Raw genomic sequence first — 9,362 nt, 5'->3', positions numbered from 1 at the left:
CACTTTGCAAATCACTCACAAAACATCTGTATCTATGAATTGTGCCTCCTTCAATAATTCCCCTTGATCTTTACCTTTGTTCAGGCCTTATAAAACTTTTCCCAATAAAACTGTAGCTGCGTTTTCTGAAGATTATTTCCTGATGCCTTTTTGTTAACTGAATTAGAGTCAGCCCAACTAACACCATGTACTATTTAATGACTCCACATACATTGTCATCTGCGACAAAGCACAAATGTGTGTGCAATTCTACTTTCTGACATTTACAGAGCTCCTGTTTATAGGAGCTGTCAGTGAAATACCAACAGCGTGTGAGCGGTAAAAGAAATAGAGTCTTTCCCACAGCAGAACAATGACAACAACATCGCGTGCCTGCATGTCTTAGCACTAGTTTCTCTCTAATTCCAATCTCTGAATGAGGGATAGTCTTTCCTGAACACCTCCATTGTCCTCACAGAATGCAATTTTTTTAGTGAACAATAACTCAGAACAGAACGAACCGGCAAGACTGTGTTCTTTATTAAGCTACAGACTGAAATAGTTTTTTTCCCCCACCCTTTGACTGGCTCAATCTGTCTTTTTCTCATGCTTACACATTTCTGTCTCTGTCGTTCTGTCTCAGAAATGGTAACAAACTGCTAGATCTTCTTTTCTTGTGGAAGAAGAGTGAAAAGGCCTACTAAGCTAACACACACAAACACAAACCCTTTAGCAGACACACATGTTGTCAGAGACTAAAAATAGGAGGGATACGCAGTGTGGTGGGACAAAATAACAGGTACCTAAAAACCTAACAGTATTATGGGGTGCCAATTGACGCAGGCGCACACCCCAGAAAACCATCAGTCATAATATTTATCCTTTACATGTCCTCTGTTTATTTTTTCGGTGTTCTTTCCCTTCTTTTCACCCTCACATGTCTTGCCAATAAACGCTCATGGGTAGCACGGTGTCTAATTTGATGAATGGTTCACTGAAATATTCCTTTGAAAAGACAAATATCATAAGACACAGACAGGAAGACACAAAAGAAGGAAGGTGATGTATGTTCAGTATATCAAGCGTTGCGTTCTTGCTCACCAAAGATCATAGGGAAAATGTCAACCCCAACAAACACAAGTGAAAATCCGCCTACAGATCTTCACCCGATCCAGGCTTAAGTCTTTTTTCCCCTCTCTTGACGTTTCCTGGACTTTGTCACGCTTCATTCTGACATGACTGGCTTCTTTTTCCAACAGATGGCCCAGACGTCTTTCGGAGAGCATGAACTGAGTTTGATCTCAGACGAGTCGACCTCGGAGCATCATAGCCGCGGGATGGAGGGTCTTGAGAAAGTTACAATTTGTGAGAAAGTTGCTTCTTTTTGCGGATGATGCGCACATTTATCTAAATGACGCTCACACGCCCGACATTTAAACCAAACAGAAGTCCAACTGTGACATGTCTCCTCCTTTCCCTGTCCCAGAAATGTGCTTAAGAGTAAGCATGCAATATCTGGGAAGAAATATGTAGTGTGGGAGTCTACAGGCTCCCAGCAGGTCACCTTTTAGAGAGATGGAATGGAAGAACAGCATGGATGGTGCAATATCTTATCCATCTGAAAATCCAGGCCTGGGCTTTCTCTACTTGATTTCCAGTCACCCTCTCTCCCTCCATTTACCCCGTCTGCTAAGGATGTACATGTATCTGTGCAGACCTTGGTCTGATTTATGGCTTTGTGGCTATAGAAAGAGAATCAAACAGATAGCCTGCATGTGTTCTTTATTTATAGCCAACACAAATGAAAAGTGAGCTCATCCTCTCCCTCTTGGTTTCTGCCTCCTTGCTCACTTTCTCTCTCGCCCTATAACCACCTCTCCATTTCTTACAGTGAAGCATCTGGAAAGAGTTATGGTCACCACTGAACCACAAGAAAGGCAAGTGTCTGCCCCTTTGGACCATGCTGTTTTGGAGAAGACGTTGCGAACAAGGACCACAGTGAGTGTCCATAAGATACTATTCATGGAAAGTACTAAATACTGCTAGATATTTAGCTATGACAGTACAATTCTTCAGCTAAAAGGACCAATGTGTAACATTTAGTAGGATCTATTGGTAAAAATGGAATATAATATTAATAAATATGTTTTCTTTAGCATACAGTATAATCACTTAAAAATAAGAATTGGAGTTTGCCATGTTGCATCGTAATGTTTCTACAGTAGTCTAGAAAAAAACAAACACTTAACTTTTCCTGCTACAATCAGCTGTTTGTTCATGTCCCCTGTTCACAACGTTCAGGATCATTTTCACTGTACAAAATAGTTTTAAGCCCAACCACGTTGTTTTTTCCTAAACCTAAGTATAGTGGTTTTATTGCCTGAACATAAACACGTTTTTGTTTACTTCACAACATTACGCACGTATTTACTGCGACTGAAAAAAGTCCGAAGGGTCAGACAAAGCGTCAGTATACGACGAGTTGGGATGAGAACGTGTTGGATTGGCACACACGAGAAGTTGTAATCTGCAACCTCATCGCTAGATACTGCAAGATCCTACACACTGTTCCTATAGGAGAAAAAAAAAACTCTTATTACTGTTTAACATGGTAACATATTACAATCACTCAGCGAATATGTTAAGCCTTTGTTTGTACATTTACATGTTTTTAATATGTAATTAATTGATCATTTTATTGCTTTATTGATAGCCAATAGTTGTCCCTGAAATAACTTTCTATGGATAACTCTGAAGGAAAAACTGAATAAGTTGAATAATATAAATTGTTGCAATATAATGAGATAACAACATGCAATATTTGTAACCAGCTGCTTCAGTACAAAGCTATCAGTGTCTGTCTTATAAAGCCCAGTCAACCATGATAATTAATATGATTATTTGGGCTTTGAATATCTCTGTCTGTGCCCGCAAGACACTGGAGTAGAATATGTGACAGCGTGGTGTTAAAAGCAGCAGAACTGTCCTGTAGGTATGAAGTAGTAAAACAGAAGGTAGACCGGAGGAATTCCACTTTTCCACAGGGAGGACTTTTTTTTTTTTTTTTTCCTTTAGAGAGATCCCTACCGCATGATAAGAGAAACAAAATTACAGTACAAAATTAATTAAGATCCAGCAAAACGATTACTGGATTAGTCTGGCATTAATTGAAAACTCCGACGAAGACGGTATATCACAAAGATTAGGAGCATCTGAGCCTCTTGTGTTCAAGGAAATAATATCAGATGGGAATTTTTATTTCAAAAAACTTTTTTTCTGGTTTGATAGTGGGTGCAGGGGGGTAAAAATACTGACTCAATTACCACATCTACTAAAGTCGGTACTCCAAGACTTTACACAAAGTCGTCAGATTATAAAACCTGAAGACAGCTTGAAGGGTGAAATATGTAAATGACTTTGCATGTTCACCTATCCTCCAAACACACATACGCAAACACACATCCCTGTCATGCACCCCATGCTCTACTAAAAATAGAAATCAACTGTTTCCAACTTCCACAGCGATCCTTTTGAGCTATTTTTGGGGTCTTTGCCAGCTAAGCAGGCCAACACTTCAAATACAACACCTTTGGATTTGCAACCAAGGAGAAAGGAGCAGCGGTAGCATAGCCGTGGGGTTAGCAGGCTGCAGCTTTCTTTTCTCCGAGCATGTGCCCCTCGTCCCTCCCCCAGCATCCGCCATGTGGGATCAGTGCCTTGTGTGTTACTGAAGGCTGCTATTAACAAGAGAGATGCCCTCCCTGAGCCTAGCAGGCACACCAGGTTCGCCTGTCTCTTCAGCCTCCAGGCTCTAGACGTCCAATAAAGGTAATCCCCCCCTCAACAACACACATGTTTGAGTGGTTGGTTTAGTGTCTTTTGGCAGGTGTGAATGTTGGGCTGACAGGTAGTTATGGATTTGACCAGGATGAGGTCATTGTTTACCTGCAGAGGTTGTAATGAAGTAGTGTTGTGCTGCAGGGGGAGAACAGAAGAGTATATGAGGTAGACGTCTCTGTATGTGAATCTCCTCCAAGAGTACAAACCGTCTTATCAGTCTCACATTCTATCTTTTTTCCTTAAGTATATATGAGGGTTTATGTGTACATATGTGTTTGGGAAGAGAGATTACACCGGTACGTCCATGTGTATTTGTGTTTGCAAGCGGACAGATCCGAGTAGAAGTCAGATAGCCACCGCCATCCGTCACACCAACAGCGAGTCTTCGACTTTGCTGAGCCCTTACTCTGAGATAAGGCTTCGGATCCCTTTGGCTCTGCAGTTTGATCAATCTGCAGATTTACAGCCACCACTGCAGCACACTGATGAAGCATAAGAGCAGTAAATTCTGCTCCCCTCATAGAAAACCCTACTCTCTATCTCTCTCATGTATTGATGTAACACCCTTGAAATCTTTCCCTTCGGTGGAATAACTAGCGAGTGGCTGATCTTAATCAGCTAAGACTTGTTCCTCTCTGTGTTTCTGTTCATATTACTGTTTTTTCGCACATTTGCCATTCATCTAATACTTCCCAGAAATTGCACAATTTCTCATTTACATCCCTTAATGTCAGTGCCGATCTGTCAGGCGCTCAGCACGACTCCGTTTAGCCCTCTGAGAAGCTTCGCCGCGTAACTGAATTTTCACTCCCACGAATATTTGATACTCATCACAGCTTAAATGGCAGGGGTTGTTCTACTCGTATTCAGATTCATATCCCTATCAGTCTCTTCTCAAAGTTCCCTTAATTACTTTTAATGCTCTCGGTTTGGACTCCTCTTCTGCTTTCTTCATTAATTTTTGACTGTCTTTACTCTTCTTTGCTGCCAACATCAGAATGAAATTTTATCTTTTAGAAGCAAGATAACCTTGGCGCTCCTACAAATCTGGATTGGACTAGTTTAAAAGAGGATTCTGACCTAATTTTGTAGACGGGATGACGCTCATTGAGATAGTTTCCCCGCTGAGTCATCATAACTACTTTTAGCGAAAATCTGATGCCTGCCAGGCTTCAATCAGGTGCCGGTGACAAACACAGACCCCTTCAGTTCTTCTCAGAGTCTTTTATGATTCTGCAGAGGCAGTCAGTGCACACCTGACTGGGGCTGGAAATGCCTCTCCCTCAGGCTGTTACTTGAGACATGATAAAGTCTCCTGAGTCTTAAAGGTATGGAGGTGATGAAGCAAGCACAAAGCCGGGATCCCTTACTCCTGCATTGTGAATGGGGGGCTGGGTTAAAGTATAAAAGGGGGGCTTAATGGCAACCTGCCTCACCTCCTGACCCTACTTTGTTGGACTGGAGGAACCAGGGGTACCTGACTAAAGGCTCCATTCAGGAATAATAAAAGCACAAAGCTTGCATACATGTGGTTCAAATTCCTCCCATCTTTACAAGGACTTGGTGAAGGCTCTTGTCACACTTATACAAAGTAGAACAATTTTCTTCTACTCGTATTACAATGTTTGTCCTAATCAACAGATTCCGCCATTATGGTTACTAAATGCATACAACTTTCCTCATGTCCAGAAATATCACATTATTATTAATATCCCAAGCAGAGCCCCCATTCTCCTGTCTGTTTCTAGTGTGGCTGGCTCTTTCCCTAAATGTCTGGCAGCTGTAGCCAGCACTTACGAATGTGATGTACACAGTTGCTAATCTAAGGCAGTTGGGGCAGGTGGGGGGTGAGATCATTACTCCTGGTAAGGCCGAAATCTGAGGCTCGGAGGCAGAATAAAAACACTCTGATCTCCTTCCCACATACAGCGCTACAGCCTTGGAACTTTCCCTCCGCAGCCAGATTCCTACTGACGGTGGATCAAACGAACCTTTGCTTCCCTTGGATAAGCATCTCCTCATTTACTCGCATCTTTCCTCTTTATGCTCGGAAATACAAACTATCTTTAGTTGTATATATTTCCTGCTAGTTAAGTCTTGAGTTTATTAAGTGCCAATGGCTGGCTGGGCTCTCCGGCGCAGATAAGACCTCACAGGCGTTTCCTACGAGAGGGTATATAGCAGAGTGAAAGAGCAGTCTCTCTCTCCCCTGTATGTGCAGTTTGCTCTGCACCTATTACCCTATAGGGGGAGCCATGACCTCACGTTCCTGCCGCCCTATACTCTGACTCTGTTCCAGCTCCTCTGCTCTTCTGTTTCACATTGCTTCCAGTGTTGTACTTAAAAACAACTTCAGGCTCAGCCTTGGCCCCAGCCCTGCAGTGAATACATCAGAAACAGAATACACTTTGATCAAGTGCAATGCATCTCGCACAGTGACGTGGTGGGACAGACCGGCAGCAACATACAGCAGGTAATGATACGTGATTTATGTGCTTTTGCCTGCACAATGGGCCTTAGTGGCTGAGTAATAGGTATCACTGTCAGTCAGTCTGACTGCTGCTCTACGGAAACATGTGGCGTTACACCGTAGTGGGTACAGAGCAGGCAGAAGCAATATCTCAGGAGAGTGTGTGCATAAGTCTGCATGGCTGAAAAATGTCTTAAACATGTCTTCTACAATGAAGGCACACATTATATTTCAATAAACTAGGTTCAATTCAACTATTGAAATTCTATAAAAGAATCAAATGAATAATAAAAAAAAAACTTTTCTCCATGATTTTTCCTCAGTTTGTTTTATGAGAATATTAATGAATGTAGATCACAGCTTTTAGCAAGCTTATAATATATCTTATTCTCATGAAATTCAAATGCCCTACTTTAAATGACTTTTTAATCAGAATAAATAATCTATATACATATATAAAGTATAAAATATAGCAGTGCTTCGCAGCTACAGACTTTTTTTCTGGATCCCGGTAGAACACTTGGTGGACAATAGATCATTTATTTGCTTTGCAGCCTGTAATCTTGCTCAGTACTTGAGCGCTGAAGACAGACAATGTCTAAGTGTGCATGCAAGTGCATAAGGCTGAATGCTATTGAGGATACACACTATTCCTCTGACCCTGTTTGAGCTGCAGGGCAAATACATCGAGCCATGTGCTCTGAATACACATCATAAAGACGGGGTTATTCAATGGATCTCTGTTTTCCAGAGATAAGTGTGGCTTGAACACAGAAGCGTCAAATGTGGAGAGAGAGAGAAAAAAAGGAGGATTTTTGGATTTTTGGCCTCACCCGGAGATTATACATGCCCGTGGAGTGATGTGCTTCATGGCCTGGGTGACATAAGGCTATTGGCAGGATATTGGTTGTTGTTTGCAGACCTTCATGCAAGAGAAGCAGTTTGGCCTGAGGCAAATTATACATCTGCATGTCTTTGATGCTGTGCTTCGGTGGATTCACATGTTGGGTCTGCAGGGGTCAGCTGTACAAAGCAGTCCCTAAACATCTCACAACACATTATCCGGGGTTGGAAACGTATCCCTCAGCTGGGCAGACAGCGGTGCAGTCTACATTTTAAAGGCATCTTCAGACTGGCTGTTGCCGTGATGGAGTGACATGGTAACAATGGAGAAGAAGTCTGTGCAAATGTTGACATATGACTATTATGCCACAATGTGATGCAGTTCATGTTCATGCCAACTTGTGTCAACCCTTATGTTATACTACCATATAATGTGGTCCCGGGCCACTCTATAGATCATATGATCAATGCTTCATCACAACTACATCACCAGAGAAGGAGGTCAGTATAGGGTGATTATGCAAAACACTGGATTATGTTTAGTCATTTTTTTTTTAGGAATGCACCGATACCAATACCGGATCGGATATCAGGCCCGATACTGACTCAAATAGCTGGATCAGTGACAATGGGGCCGATCTATTTAATTCAATTCTATGTTTATATACATACATTATATACTAGAATTTTAATTCCTTATTAAGTTTGGATCAATTTGTTGCTGCATTAAAACGGTTTACACCTGAATTGTAATTCCTAATTTTGATTTTTTTTTTTGCCAAGTTGTTGGTGTATGATTTATTAATTTAATAATAAATAACAATTCACAAAATGTATGTTATGTTATATCTATGTATTTATTTGTTACATTTTGTTTTACAAAGTTCGGAAAGCAATGTTTAAGTCCAGCCTGATGTTGCCTTACACATAAAAGAAAGATCCCATTCACTTCCACACAGTGAGGCATACAGCTTATTAATTAAAAACTGGTATCGGCCGATACCCAAAACTCAGGTATCGCTATCAGGACTGAAAAGACGGAATGGTGCACCCCTAGTTTTTTTTAAATCCAATATGAATGTTTAAATATCCTGATTTCTTTCAACATCTGCCCGGCAACTAAATGATGTTTAGGGAAAAATATGTGGTCGTGGCAAATAAACTGATGGTATGGTTAGGATATAGTTAAGATTAGGGAAAGGTCGTGGTCACAGTTAATAAAAAGGTGCCCAAAAATATTTTTAAAAAGACATATTATTCCCATCCACAGCCTTATATCACTACGCTACACAAGGCTTCAATGTTGATTTGGAAATAAACTAGTAAACTGAACATTCTACTTATTTGTTTATTCATAGTCTATAAACACAGAACAACCCGCTATCACGCCAAAGCCGTGGGTGCCTGTCCACTAGCGTGTCAGTGTCATGTTTTGCCTCGTGAGGCGTGAATATTACACGTGAATATTGCCCCTGCAGTACCAACAGGGGGCAACAAAACCACTCACTTCAGTTTATAACCAACAAAACTTCATGGTCGGCCTTAAAATAACTATGTAATCTAAGTAAAATATGTACGGAAGCAACATAACATTAGTATGGAAAACACGTCACAAACGTCAGTAACATGACCGACAAAACACCAGTCTCACACACCGGTGTACTGGTTGAAAGTCTGGTTGAAAGTTTGTTGGACCCATCCACCTCACCTCCCGCTCACCATAAGCAGTCGTTCTCACATTTTATACTATGTCACTAGCATAGCATATTTACTCGGATGCATTTACATTGCAGTTGGTACGGTCTACATGGTGTACAAATGACACGGCAAAAGCATGAACGGCGTTCTTATTGCGCGCTTTTGCCTTGCACATTATCGTGTCAGTTAATATAAAGCCCTTGAATTCAGTTTAATCGACTTCGATGTGATCCCATGATAAAGTATATCTATATTATTGTTTGCAGTATTTTATAAAGCTGTATTTGTGCATGTGCACCCACACACATGTACACAACCAGTGTTGGGGACTGAAATGGGGGTTGGGGTCTTTGTGTAGGAAATTGACACTATGCCCACTAGCTCAGGCTGGACTACACCACTGTGGGCAACAAAGGAAGTGAGGACTCAGTGACCCATCTGCTCACATCTCTTCCACTGCTACATGGGTATAATATTCCTTTGCCCCACGTTGACCACAGACTAATCATGCAAATCCACATAGACACCCTCA

This window comes from Sebastes fasciatus, chromosome 5, assembly GCF_043250625.1.
Source record: "Sebastes fasciatus isolate fSebFas1 chromosome 5, fSebFas1.pri, whole genome shotgun sequence".
NCBI classification, from domain to species: Eukaryota; Metazoa; Chordata; class Actinopteri; order Perciformes; family Sebastidae; genus Sebastes; species Sebastes fasciatus.
This window is presented reverse-complemented; position numbering follows the sequence as displayed.